The sequence below is a fragment of the Varanus komodoensis genome, unplaced genomic scaffold, assembly GCF_004798865.1.
Source record: "Varanus komodoensis strain SLA01 unplaced genomic scaffold, ASM479886v1 scaffold11, whole genome shotgun sequence".
NCBI classification, from domain to species: domain Eukaryota; kingdom Metazoa; phylum Chordata; class Lepidosauria; order Squamata; family Varanidae; genus Varanus; species Varanus komodoensis.
The window spans coordinates 23,531,121-23,544,281 of record NW_025335317.1 but is presented as its reverse complement, the minus strand read 5'-3'; the positions used below and the strand labels follow the sequence as shown (position 1 = coordinate 23,544,281).

At 41.2% G+C, this 13,161-nt stretch overlaps 1 protein-coding gene across 5 annotated transcripts in view; it reads left to right on the top strand.

Annotated features, from left to right (window-relative positions):
• The window catches only part of SGMS1 (sphingomyelin synthase 1), an 83,113-nt gene that overhangs the window by 43,443 nt on the left and 26,509 nt on the right, over positions 1-13,161 (top strand). The window contains exon 1 of one of the 5 annotated variants that reach the window (XM_044420588.1): positions 5,964-6,003. The exons of the other annotated variants lie outside the window; for them this stretch is intronic. The gene's annotated coding sequence lies outside the window, so the exon portion shown is untranslated. Of the gene's footprint in view, positions 1-5,963; positions 6,004-13,161 lie in introns of those variants that run through there. 5 annotated transcript variants of the gene reach the window in all.

Genomic DNA, 13,161 nt, shown 5'->3' with positions numbered 1-13,161 from the left:
AAATGTGTAACTTTAAATATATATATGAATGCTTTTCTACTTCTATGCCACCCAATAACCTGAGTGTTTTCTGGATGGCTTACAAATGCTGAATCAGCATATAAAAACAGATAAAAACAAATTAGTAAATTGTTAAACATCTAATGTAATAAAAGTTATATAAAACCACACACAACTTAACCAAATACAACCATATAAATTAACAACCAAAATTAAATAAAAAAAACTAAATACAATTTAAATTAATCAAAAGCTTGTTTGAACAAATGGGTTTAGCTGGCATCTAAAAGAGAGCAAAGTTGATGTCAGCTGTATGTCCCTGGGGAGTGAATTCCAGAGTCTGGGCATCACTATGGAAAATGCCCCCTTCTAGCCCTTGATCCCATGTAGTGGGGTATTTGGAGGAAGACTTCAGAGGAAGATCTAAGTTGGGTAGGTGAGGCACTCCCTTAAGTCCCAAGGACTTTAGGGCTTTATATGTCAAAGACAACACTTTGAGTTGAGCCCAGACTGGAACAGGGAGTCAGTGCAGCTGATGGAGGATCAGCATAATGTATTCTCACTGGCTGATCTTCATAAGCAGCTGCTTCACCATGTTCTGTATTAGTTGTAGTGCCTGGACTGTTTTTAAAGGTAGCCCCACATAGAGTGCATTACAGTAATCCAGGCAAGAGGTAACTAGTGTGTGGATCACTGTGAAAAGGCTCCACTTGTCCAAGTAAGAACATGGCTGAAATATCAGCAGAAACTGAAGAAAGGCCCTCATCCCCACTGAGCCCACCTGAGAAACCAGGGAAAGCTTGGGGTCCAGGAGCCACCTCTAAGCTATGAACCTTATCATTTAGGGGGAGTGCAACCCCATCCAGGGTAAGATGAAAATTTCCCATTTGGAGAGCGGGAGTGCCCACCAACAGTGCCTCCATCTTGTCTGGATCCAGCTTCAATTTACTGGCCTTCATCCAGTCCGTTATTGAGTTCAGGCACTGGTCCAGGACAACCACCATCTCACCTGGGTCAGATGAAAAAGCGTAGAGCTGGGTGTCACCAGTGTACTGATGGCATCTCAGCCCACACCTTACCCAGTGGATTACCTTACCCAGTGGTTTTATGTGCCATGGCACAGAGTAATAGTCCCCCAGTGCCAATATTTGGAACTGATCATCCAGGTAGGAGAAGAACCACCACAAAACGGTGCCCCAACTCCCAACCTGGCCATCTATTCCAGAAGGGTACCATGGTTGATGAATCAGAAGAATCAACTGGGTCACACTCCCCCTGTCTCTCTCCTGGCAAAGGTCATTCCACAGACAAGGCAGTCTCTGTCCCAAACCCAGGCCAAGACCCTGATTGAAATGCTTGGAGCTGCTGGCCCATCATCCACTCAATCACTTTGACGGGGATATTCACTGTTGATCTAAAGTTATTTACATTGCCTGGATAAGGCAACGTTTGCATGGAAATTGAGGTTGCCCGGGACCAACACTAGGTCTTGGAGATCCCTCAACACTAGGTCCATATTTAATGTTCCTGTTTGTGTTTTCAGTGTTATACAGCATGCTTCCATAAATTGTTGCTTGCTTGATTGTATAATTTCATGAAATGGATGGGAGTTGAAGGAATAGCCGCTGAAAACAAGGTTATTGTTAAACTGTAATGACAGTTACCTTGAAAATATTGCTAATAGGGAAGACTATATTTAAAAAATAAATAAATTGGAATCTTTTATAAATGGACTATTACCCATATGACTAAAAGGAATGATGAGAGATTCAGTGAATTTAGCTGGACTGTGATGTGTAAGTAACTGGAATATCTGTCCGTATCTGATACGAGATTCCAGTCTGTACTCTGCACTTTTAAGGTTCAGAAAGGAAACAGTTTGTATAATCAGCATTAGCTAATCCTTCTCCCTGTCTGGAATATAATCTCTGGAGAGAACATAATTTAACATGTCTGAACTTTTGAGCTTTGTTCTGTGTACTGTCTATTTGCACACCTTCCCCATTAATCATACAGCTGGTGATATTCTTATGGAACAGTAGCAACCCTGAACAAAGTAATTATTCTTTCCAGTCAGTCTAGCATTGACATTTCCTGCTATATTTGGTAGGAAATGTTAAAGGTCAGCAAGAAAACTCCCCTGGCTTTCCTCTTCCTGTCTTGATTTAAAGAATTAATTTTATCTACTGTTAAATGCATAATTGCTTTCAAGTACTTTATTAAGTAATGTTATACAGGAGATTTCTATATTTTAATAGTTAAGTGATCACCCCCATTCCCATTTATTTAAAACAAGTCCTACTGAACTCAGGGCTAGAGAAGACTGGAGTCATAGTGCACATCTGCACCATGTTGAAGTAGGTAATAGAACATGTCCTTTCATCATTTTTCTGTGTCCTTTCTTGGTATTTTTTTCCTTTTCTTGTTGAAGAATATATGCTAGTGACTTGATATTTTATAGTATGTGTACTTTTTTTTACTCTTTCATTTCCTTAGTTGGTCTCCTATGTTTCGTAAGCAACAATATTTTATTTATTTATTATTTATTACAAACATTTATTTCCTGTCCTTCTGACAAGTGCTCAGGACAGCTTACATAATATAAAATTACATAGTACAAGAATAAAACCTCAATTATTAAAACAAAATAAAACAACACATCATAAGCTTAGAGAAAAGAAAAGGGAGAAAAAGAATAGAAAATGCGACTGGAGAGAGAGAGAGAGAGAGAATCTTAAAACATCTAAAATCCTTGATTATTAAAATGATGGTTGAATAAAAGGGTCTTTACCTGGTGCCAGAAAGAGTATAATGTCGGTGCCAGGCGGACCTCTCTGGGGAGCGCATTTCACAGTTTGGGCACCACTGTGGAGAAGGCCCTTCTCCGGGTAGACACCCTCCATACTTCCTTCAACAAGGGTTCCAGGAGCAAGGACTTCCCCTCCGATCTTAAGGGGCACGAGGCGATCCTTGAGGTATTCTGGACCTAAGCCATTTATGGCTTTATAGGTTAATTCCAGCACCTTGAATTGGGCCTGGGCTTCAATTGGGAGCCAGTGTAGCTGACAGAGGACCGGCGTTATATGAGAATAACGACCGACCCCCATCAGCAACCTGGCAGTTCTATTTTGTACCAATTGAAGTATCCGGACTGTTTTCAAGGGCAGCCCCACGTAGAGCACCTTGCAATAATCCAACTGGGAAGTTACCAGGGCATGTATCACCGCTGCTAGGTAGTGCTCATCCAGGTAAGGACGCAGCTGATGGACCAGCCGAAGCTGGAGGAAGATGCTCCTCACCACTGCTGTCACCTGGATTTTCAGGGATCGCTCTAGGTCAAAGAGCACTCCCAAGCTGCAGGCCCTGTCCTTTAGAGGGAGTGCTACCCCCTCCAGGACAGAACCAAAATCACTTACCTGAAAACCCGAACCACCCACCAAAAGGACCTCTGTGTTATCTGGATTGAGTCTCAGTTTATTGACCCTCATCCAGCCTATTATGTTGGCCGGGCACCGTTTCAGGACAGCCATTGCCTCACCTGGGTTAGATGTAAACAAGAGCTAGAGCTGGGTGTCATCAGCATACTGATGACTCCGCAGCCCAAACCTCCTGATGACCTCTCCCAGCAGTTTCATGTAGATGTTGAAGAGCATGGGGGACAAAATAGAGCCCTGTGGTACTCCATGGCTTAGCTGCCATGGGGCAGAGCTATAGTCCCCCAGCACCACCTTCTGGAATCGACCAGCCAGATAGAACTGGAACCACTGCCAAGCAGAGCCCCCAACTCCTAATCTGGCCAACCTATCCAGAAGGATACCATGGTCGATGGTATTGAAAGCTGCTGAGATGTCCAGGAGAACCAACAGGAACGCAGTCCCCCTGTCCCTCTTTCTGCAAGGTCATCATACAGGGTGACCAAGGCAGGTTCAGTACCATAACCGGGTCTGAAATTGGACTGAAATGGGTCCATCCAAGAGTGCCTGGAGTTGTCTGGCCATCACCTGCTCCAACACCTTGCCCAAAAACGGGATGTTGGCTATGGGTCTATAATAGGCGGCCACCTCTGGGTCCTGAGATGCCTTCTTCAGGATGGGTCTGATCACTGCCTCCTTTAAAGGGGCAGGGACCCGGCCCTCCTTCACTGAGGCATATTTTAACTGTAGTGAGCCAAACATTGACACTACTAATTGTGGTACCTCCGTTTCATAATATTTACCTGAGCAACTGTCAGAGTAGTTATTAGGAAAAGCTAATTTACTGCTGTGTTGTAACATTGAATTCATAAAGCTTTCCTCAGAAGTTATTTATTGTACCCTCACATTCCTTACTCCCGATTCTTCTCAGGCTTCTCAGATGACATCATGATCCTCTAGTTTTGTCTCTGGTTTTAGGAGCACTTTCAAGGTTTTTTAGGGTGGGGAAAATGGGGTATTTTTGAATGTGATTTTTTTTCTGCTTGTGCAGTTATACTTTTCTGCTATAGCACAGTGCCACATGGAGGTTATATAGTGGAAGAGCAGGCACTGTAAAGCTCACTATGTAGAACTTAGTTGTGCAACAAAATCAAAAGTAAACCCAGCAATTAAAAGCCTTGCAAGGAAAAGCTCCAAATCAACAAGGCTTGGTTACAAGTACGTAACTGCTGTAGCCTCAGTGCTTATTACTCCGCTAGTAGAAATACAATAGTATTTGGACTACCAGTAAGATCAAAGTGCAACCAGTGCAATTCATTTCCCATTGAACTTTGTTATGAGATCTTGGATTTAAATGTTATCATCTAGTCTACTTTATAAATTTATTTTTCCTGGAATCTGTCTTTCCTTTTTTTACTTTTGGGACTGAAGTCATGATGAGAGAGTACTTTGTTGAAAATAGGATCACTTTTCCACAGTTCCTTTTTAAATGCACTTTTTGTGATGTCATTTGGTAGCTCTCAATGTAATAACCGTGTTTGTACAGTAATTGTCTGTTCCATTAGGAGATGGCAGTTTGTATTTTGAATGTTTGCAAACACATTTGTAGACAGGATTTGCAGTGCAAGCTTCCACATTAATTTGTTTTAAGTTCAATAAAACTGAGTTTAAAACCTCCAGGCTGTACTGTAGTGCTGTCTGTAGACACCCTTGGAAAAATGCCCACTTTCATGTGAAAACAACTTGATTTAATCCCAAAACTGTTCATACTCTGGAAAACTAAGCTAGTAGAACACTACCACACCCAACATACCATGAAATCTACATTCTTTTGGCACACCCATCTTCATTCTCTGGTCTGTGCAAGCTGTATTGAAATGCATCTAGCATTTGTGAACAATGATAGGCTTATAAGGTTGCTGTAATGGGAATAGTTCCACCCACACAAGTCATAGCCTTCCTCCAGATGAACTGGATTTCCCAGTATGGTCTTACTCCTCCTCCTCCTCCTCTTAAAAGCTGCTGACATAGCTTTGTACATGGTGCATGGGGAACTGCATGTTGAAGAAAAAAATGTGAGTTTTGTGGGGAGAAGTTTTATTTCAGTTTTATTTTGGCATGTATAATCTAGTGTGCTGCTGCTTTCTGTGTGCTTTTTCTTTTTCTGCATGCAGTTCTTTCTGTTTATGATGAACAGGGTGGGGAGAGATTGTAGGCTATTGACAATCTGTGCAGGCAGCAGAAAAAGTTTTCATTAAAGTGTTGAAAGAGACGTTGAAGCAATTCTTAATTATGAGTGCACTCTCATCACTCTTCCAAAATGTATTATTGCATGCAGAAGGCAACGGTAGCAATCAGAAGGAAATAAACACATTCTCTCAGCTAGAGGAATAATTATTGCATGCATTTTAATATATGGGAGTGTTCTTTGGTTGTTTAGAAAGGTTGAAAGTACAGGAGAAAGACTTTGCAAAACTTTAACTGAAAAGCAGATTTTGAAGTATGTTTAAAATTTAATGGTGAATATAGTTGTTTTGCTTTTATGAACAGGTTTTATGTCTTTTGAATGAACAGGTTATTTCAAAAGCAGGTAAGTATCAGGTTCCAGTGTGCTGACCACTTCATTGTTTGTTTCATATTTCTTTATTATTTGGTTCAGTACTAATATCCCAGTCAAGGATGCTTTAATATTTTTGTAATCGGCCAGCCCAGATGTACTCTTAATAATCATTTGGTGACTTGCTGGAATAATAGGATTGTGGCAAAATGTCACAAAGGGTTTATGTGGAGATGCAATGGGAAGAGAACAGAATATTGTTAGCATCTTTCAATGCAGTGTAGGTGTAGAGAAGATGGTGGACCAGTGCTTTTTGATGAGCTACTTTTGGAGGTACAGTGTCCGTACATTTCAGTAGGTAATATTAGTAATTCAATTATTTTGCCAGTGAAAAGAATACTTCTAAAATGGGAAACCATAAATTCTCTAAAACTATACTATATAGTCTGATCATACTGTTTATCATCTTCAGGAAATACGATTTTTGTTCATATTTAAGGACAAAAAACAGACATTGCTGTCAATTCGTATCTAGCAACTGAATCTTTTTCTTTCATTTTTACTCTAGACTAGAGGGAGGGTTAGGTACCCTGCTCTACCCTTGAGGAAAAATAATATAAAAGAAGAGATAGCTGAATTTAAAGCAATGCTTCTTTTGGCCCTTAATAATGTCCATAGTCTGTAAAATTCTTTAGAGTTTCTTGTTGAGCTTGAAAATACTGTAAAGATCTGGTTCTTTTTCAATAGCAGAGGGTTTTATTGGTACAGGGAAAAGTGTATCAAGTGCATTTGTAAAAAATAAAGTAAATTGTGTTTTTTGTATAAAAGTGTATTTGTGTATGTGCTCCACAAATTAACATTAAAACTCAAAGTTACTTTTTCAAAGCATTTCAAAGATCTTGTTCTTGATTAGAAAAATACTTGGAATTGGGTTATGCACTGGACCTATTTTCAGCGGGCCTCAAAAAACATGCAAACCATTTCATGCCATTTCTTTCTCTTTCAACTGATTTTATAGACCTTTGAAAGGTGAAGTGAGATTGTGTGGGTAGGCAGTCTTTATAGCGAATTTTCCATATGATGAGATTGAAAGGTTACTTTTCAAATACAGGAAAGTGTGTAATAGTTCTTTCCAAATGAGTAGGACCATATAGGTTTTTATCCATGAACCTATTGGAGGCTATATGATGAAGTAGAGAACGAAACATATTGGTTCACATAAATTTATATATTAGTGAAAAGAACAGAACACAATTTTACTCTAAAAATGGATGAGAAAAGGACATGTTTTTCTCCCACTGAGTTCATTAGCATGTCATACACCCCTTTTAGATGCCAACAAGATAATGGCTTCAGGCAAATTTGTTGATGGTGCTGTAAGTAGTTGCTGTTGGCCCAGGAAGCCTCCACAGTTCTGACCTTGTATATTGGCTTTCCCCCCTGTGATTAATACTTGTGACTTTTTCCATAGTTTATTCGCAGTGCCTCACAACTCTGAATCACCACTATGGCACATGAGTAATGGGTAAAGATAATATAACTCACTTAAGCCATAATATTAAAGAGAAAGAGAAAGATTTCTGGCTTGTGGCCTCAAGACCTTTTTATTTAACCAATATTTTAAAGTTAATTAATTTTAATGGTATATTTATTTATTTAATTCATTTTACCATGTTATTTTATACTCAGTTGTGGTGTAGCCAATTTATTTATTTTAGGATTGGTGGGGTTTTAATGTTTGTAAACCACCCAGAGAGCCCTCTGGGCTATTGGGGTGGTATATAAATGCAATAAATATAAATATATTTTTTTCACGGTCAAAAACTAATTTAGACTAGTACCACATTACAAAGCACACAGTTCAGAACATTCTAAGCTGCAAAACCAAGCTCAAGTCCTCAGCAGGCACATTCACCCTGCCTTCATCCCCCAAAGCATTGTACCTGCACATGTGGCCCAGAGCAAGCTGGTTTTGAAATGCAGGGGGGGGAGGAAATACTCTTTAGAGCATCTTACAGTGAAGGTAGTGTTCTCTGAATTATAATAATATTTAAATAGTACTTGGTAAAGATCAGTCAAGTGGATCCCCTTGATTTTGTAGAATCATCGGTCACAAGGCAAAACAGTACTGCTCAATTTTTGGGAATATCAGTATTTCCCAGTAATTTATTTATTTACACTACACAAGTGTCAAGATGGGAGAGAAGTCTGCAGCTTGGTTTCCTCTTACATGCTAGCCTCAAGTTTGTTGGAGAGGGCTGCAGCATGTTGTCATAATGCTTACTTAAAGCCAAAGGTCCATTTCACTAGACTTTGGTGATGTCGTTGTGAACAGGGGCATACACCTATTTCATGGATGGTGGAGGCACCTCCTGGGCATGCAGATTGATGTGAAAGGTTTGTATAACCAAAACTTTTGTGGGGAAACATGTAGCTTGAGTGAGGTGTTTGGGAAGGATTACTACCAAGAAGCCATGAATCATTTGTGGTAAGGTTGGTTGGCCAGGAGTTGGCAACATTTTCCAAATTTGATTCAAAAACTATCTGAAAACTTGATCCAAGAAAATGCTGTCTGCTACAAACTCATAGCCTACCAGATTAGTGTAGCAGTACCACCACACCAAGGCAGCATTTTTCTTCTGTCCTCTGTCTTCATATACACATGCCCAGTAATGTATGTGAAGATTAAGTCCATTCAATTTTGGATTTTATATAACTTCCTTTGTTGGATTTGAGATTTTGTATTATAAGCATAACAGCCAGGGCTTTTCTCCTTTTTTGTATAGGAAAATAGTATGTGTATAGGAAAAACAGGATCAAGTTTAGATCTCAGTTCAAACACTAACCCAGTCGTGTGACTTAAACTGCATACAAATAAATTGTTCTTCACTTCCTCATCCTTGTCTCCCTTGAAGGCACATTTCATTCTTATGTGTGTTTAAAATAGTAGTAATAATTAGTATGCATACTTTTTGTGAAAACATTTTCAATTAGCATTTCAAAATTATTTACATGAACTTTTAACTCTAGAAGGTATTAATATACTGATTGCAATAAAGGAATAAATTGCTCTTCCAGACTTTTCTGTGCACTCACACACCTGATTGCCATTATGTGCATGTAGGTTGATTTTTGTGCAATGATACTTACTTGCATGCTTTTTTCACATTAGCCAACTTAACCACTGAGTAATCAGCGGGTCCTGATAGTGAACAGAAGAATGCCTTTTGCATATACTGAATGGAAAAAAAGAGATGACTCTTTGTGGCATGTATTTATCTGTGATATTTCTAAATTGCCCAATAGCCAAAGCACCCTGGGTCAGTTTAACACCCCCGTACATGGTAAAGTATAAAACCTTTAAAGCCTACATCCAACAGCAAAGGGTAATCTAATGCAAGAGTTGGCAGTGTCACCCCTGTGCGTGCAGGAGCACCTGCCAAGACATTTTCCTTCCTGGGGGCCTCTGCTTTCACCACAGTCAGTGTCATCACCTCTTCCTTCCTCTCAGTTCAGTCAGGGTGCAAGAAGTGGGCAGGTGACAGGAAGGGAGAATGCAGAGAAAACAGGCCGGTCACTGGGAAGAGGCAGTGGTTGTGGTGGGATGGGGTGAAGTGAGGTGAGGCAACGGACAGGGCCATGAGCAGCGGAAGCAGCTGCTGCAGCAGCAGGCAAACAGGAATTGGTGGCAGGAAGAAAAAACTAGGAGGAGAGAAAGGAGTGTGGGAAGAGAGAAAGAAACCAGGGGGAGAAGAAGAGAGATCATCCCAGAGTGGAGTCAAGAAGGCAGAGAATCCCAGTGGCAGGGGAGGCAAGGAAAACAAAAATGCCAATAAAGAGGGCAAATGGTTACAATAAAAAAATGTGTGCAGGCCCAACTGACTATAGAACAAATGCATACCTGAGGCCAGAAAGCCACCACCCAAAAAACAAGTGTGCTCACAGGACTGAAAAGGTGGGCTACCCATGATCTAATGTATTGTGCACCATAAAATCTCATCTACCTATTCTAGTGCAAACTGGATATACCAAATTCACAAGTCAGTCTCATAAGTACTACAGCATACTAGTTCTGTGGTACCTATCTGTAACGCAAGTTTGGCTGTGTGATTCCTGATGCATTAAAAATGTTTCCAGGAGAATATCAGAGCAAAGTCTGTGCCTTTTCTAGCACACATTTGCTTCCTTGTGGAAGCCCATCCTCACTTTAGGAAAACCAGCATCCTGGCAATCTACTAGAGAACAAAAAGATTCTTAAAAGTGATTGTAGTCTTGTTGCTTGTTTTGAAAGTAGTACATATCAAAAGACAATAAAAACACTTGTATATCACCATGAATGCAAGAGTCAATTCTAACCAGTGATGATCAGTAGATAAGTGATCCAGTACGCATCAGGTGTGAATGATATAAACAAGAATGCAACACACATCATATACACAACATACCAATTAATCAGGTAATTAAGCACCTGTGCATCAGGTGTGAGTACTCACTATACAAACAACCAAGGACTCATTGTGCAGATCATATGTATAACATAGCTGTAGCATTTTCATTTCTGTTCTTTACTGTAAGGGACCAATGATCTTTATTTTGTTTGTTCTGGATGTCAGCCCAGCCTGATCCTCCCAGTTATTATGCTCTGAATCTTCAAAACTTAGGTTGCAAAAATATTTTACTGGAATTAAATGTCAAGGCTGTGCTCTTCCAGGGGAATAATCTCCCCAAAGTATTCAAAGTAGTTGGCACTAGAGAGACAAAAGGCTGTAAGTTTGAAAAAAGAGATTTATGGCTGTGTCACATTTGTTGAACAAATCAAGTTCTCACTGGTCACAGTAAGAACACAAGTCTGCCATTTTTGTCTGTTAATGCCCTTGTAGCTTCCTTCACAAAAGTAACAGCATGTCAGCACATTATTGGCTCAGTCCGTGGTAGTTTGAATCCTTATAAAGCTTATATTGCCATTTTCTTGAATTTAGGTTGAGCTCATTGATAGTTCACAACATGATTTAGGCATGTCAGATTATCTTCATGTTGATTTACTTTAGGTGGATCATTTGTTAAGTATATTAGTATCTGTTGTTGTTTGTTACTTGTTTGTTTGTATACATAATTTTAAGCACTTGTTTTAAGTCTCATTTTTTTAAAGGTGCTGTAACCCTTAAAGCTGGGACTTCAAGAGGACCAACTTTGGCCAACTGAAGGCCTGACTGGGGAAAGTTTCCTGGGATAGGTTACTGGAGGGTAAGCAAGTTGAGGAGGGGTGGATAGCACTCAAAAGGGAGGTTTTGGAGGCACAAGCCTTGAGGATACCTCTAGTTAGTAAGTTGGGGAGGCGGAGGAGAGTGCCGCCATGGATGCGAAAGGAGATGGTTAGAGGGATTAGACAAAAGAGGAACCTCCATAGGAAATGGGTACTGGGGCCAATAGACAAAAGGGTATACTGGGAGGAGGAGGCCCGTTGCAGGATTCTTCGCAAGGCTAAGGCTGATTACGAGCTGAGACTTGCCAAGAATATCAAGAACAACAAAAAGGGCTTCTTTCAGCATGTAAATAGGAAGAGGAAGGGGAGACAAGTGGTGGGACCACTAAATAAGGAGGAAGGAGATCCAGTGACTGATATGAGGGAACAGGCACAGATGCTAAATGACTGTTTTGCCTCTGTGTTCTCCCCAAAGCTGGATGGGGGAGATCCGCATAGGAGATTAAATGAGGCTGGGAACTTAGGGGCACAGATTAGAGTCAGCTCTCTAGAAGTCGAGGGGCTCCTCAGGGCATTGGACATTACAAAGGCGCCAGGCCCTGACCCAAGAGTACTTAGAGAGTTGGCAGGGGTTCTCTCATGCCCGCTGGCCTCCATTTTTGATGCCTCGTGGAGAACGGGTGAAGTTCCAGAGGACTGGAGGGTGGCATCAGTGGTCCCAATTTTCAAAAAGGGTAGTAGAAGGGACATGGGGAATAGCACATTACATTTATTGTGCACTATTTATGTGATTATTACAGTGTAATAAATAATGAAATAATTATACAATTCTCCATAATGCAAAATCAGTGGGAACCCCGAGCTTGGTTTCCTGCAACAAGATCAGAGAGCATCAGTAAGGAGCATGCCACAGCGATCCCTTGAATGTGCAAGTTTACAGTAGGGTCCGCGTTCCTCTGAGAATTTAATGCCTGGAGATCTGGGGTGGAGCTGAGGGTACTGAGGGAGTTGGCAGGGGTTCTCTCACGCCCGCTGGCCTCCATTTTTGGGGCCTCGTGGAGAACGGGTGAAGTTCCAGAGGACTGGAGGGTGGCGTCAGTGGTCCCAATTTTCAAAAAGGGTAGTAGAAGGGACATGGGGAATTATAGACCTGTTAGCCTTACATCCATTGTAGGAAAAACAATGGAAAGGCTCATAATAGAGAGAGATCCAGTGATGCTAGATAGGGAAGGGAGGCTGACAGCCACACAACACGGCCTCTGCAAAAACAGGTCCTGCCAGACAAACCTTATCGAATTCTATGACAAGGTTTCGAGATGGCTAGATGGAGGGGATGCAGTGGATGTGGTATACCTGGATTTCAGCAAGGCCTTTGACAAAGTGCTCTATGATATCCTGGTGGAGAAACAGGAGTTTTGGGATACACCAAAGCACTGTCCAGTGGATTAGGGCATGGTTGACTGACTCAAAGCGGAGGGTAACCATTAGTTGGGAATCGTCAGGATGACGGCCAGTGACAAATGAGGTCCCTCAGGGCTCTGTCCTGGGGCCGATCCTGTTTAATCTTTTCATCAATGACATGGAAGAAGGGGTGAACAGTCTGCTGATCAAATTTGCAGACGATACTAAAACTGGAGCAGTGGCCACAACTGAGGATCAGGTACTCCAGATCCAAAAGGATCTGGACAGACTATGGAAGTGGGCAGTAGACAACAGGATGGCGTTCAATGTGGATAAGTGCAAGGTCTTGCACTTTGGGCATAGGAATAGGTGTCATAAGTACAGGTTAGGGGACAAGTGGCTGGAGAGCAGCACTTGTGAAAGGGACCTCGGGGTACTGGTTGACTGCAGGCTAAACATGAGTCAGCAGTGTGATGCGGTGGTCAAGAAGGCGAATGCCATCCTTGGTTGCATAGCCAGAAGTGTGGCTTCTAGATCAAGAGAGGTATTACTACCACTCTTGATCTAGAAGCCACACTTCTGGCTAT